Raw genomic sequence first — 1,748 nt, 5'->3', positions numbered from 1 at the left:
TTTTTTTTTTTTTTTTTTTTTTTAGGATGCAGGGGTATAACTGCTGCCACCCTCTTTGGTTCACAGGATCTTCACTGTATCTTAAAAGATATAAATAATTCTGTGTGTCAAAGGAATCATTATGACTCTTCTTAATTCTGGGCCTCGTTTCTTTTAAGGCAGGCCAAACTTTCTTTTTGCTCCTGTCTTTGGTTCCCTTGCAGCCTGCCTTTGGGTAGTGGTTTAAGCAGGAAAAGTCTCAGCATGACACCAAGAATAGAAAGACAAAGATGCTCTACTAGCAGCAGCTAATACACACTGCACCAGGGGAGGTGATGTGAGGGCAGAGCTGGTTACCCAAGGCAACCATTCAAAACCTCAGCAACCTTTACTGCTCTGCTAGGTATCTTCTTACTTTCTTACTGAGCACCAGATATGTAAGGTGCTAGATATATATTGTTCTCCCTCTTACCACCAGGCATTCAAGAGAGCAAAAGGCTGGGTAGCAGGCTACGTGCTATATAATCTCCCAACATCCCTCCTTCCTTTCTTCTGCTCAAACCTCTGGAATGTTTTCCCTTACTGTCTTACTTCCCAACTAGCTGAAGAGTGGAGCAAGTGTCAGGAACCGTTTCTCAAAACTTGAGGAAGAGATCTCGACAAGCCTTCATTGAATGAATTAATATAATACAAGTCAGACCCTATGCCAGGGGCTGGCAATACAGGAATGAATCAGATCACAGGCCTCTCCCAGCCCTGGAATGTCTACAGTGAGGAAGATGCTGGAAAGAAAGAACACACAACAAGGCTGAGAAGCCCACGCTCCTGTCCCAGCTCTGGACATATCCAACATATTCTAAGGACATATCCAACATATTCTAAGGACATATCTAACATATTCTAAGGCTTATGACTAGTTCCTGTGGTTACAAATACTGCTTATACTCATTTTCAAATATCACTCCAATCAAGAGTAATACAGAATGCATTTTATCTATACTGACAGTTCTCTCAGTCTAACAGTGAAATGCCTTCAATAAGAGTCAGTCACATTTTTCAGCAGAAAGCCACTGATACCAAAATGCTTTGATTATCTAATAATGGCAAGTTCTCATAATTCTTTCGCTCCAAGCCAAAGATACACAAAATACAACAAATTCAGGATCTTGCTTTTGGATGTCCATAATGTGGTTCTTCTCCATGTGTATTTGTGTATTTGTTCAGGTCAATGCCAACTGGACCACTGGCGAACAGGCCCACATCCAAAGCCAATTCACTGGTTGAGGGTTATTCCTAGTCAAATAGTTTTCACTTCTCCTCTCCACAATTCTGACCTTGGTGAGTGAGGCCAGCCAAAGTTTAGGGTAAAAAGAGCCAAATAAAACTATTGTTTTCCAAAGACAGCCCTCTGTCTGTGGGTCAAGATCTCAGCCCCACTCTGAGCATGCAAACATTTCCACATTAACCTTCAAGTTTGTACTTATCTACAGTCATATATTTTGCCAGCTTCTCACCTGTACAGATGCCTTTCCTTAAAAACAATAAGAATGCATAACAAAATACACGCTACCCAGGTAGAAATACCCTGTAAAAATCTACAAAAACACTCAGAGGCCTCCCAAAATAGAGGCATAAATAGATATGCAGTTATAGGTATTGCTCAGTAGAAAACACATGTGAAAGGGGCTTCAGTGAAGAAACTGGAAAGTAGAAAGTGAATGAAAAAAAAAATGAGAAGAACGTGCTCAGCAAATGACCACAAGACATTT

Source organism: Marmota marmota, unplaced genomic scaffold (genome assembly GCF_001458135.2).
Source record: "Marmota marmota marmota unplaced genomic scaffold, marMar, whole genome shotgun sequence".
Classification (NCBI taxonomy): domain Eukaryota; kingdom Metazoa; phylum Chordata; class Mammalia; order Rodentia; family Sciuridae; genus Marmota; species Marmota marmota.
Note: the sequence above shows the minus strand (reverse complement) of the source record.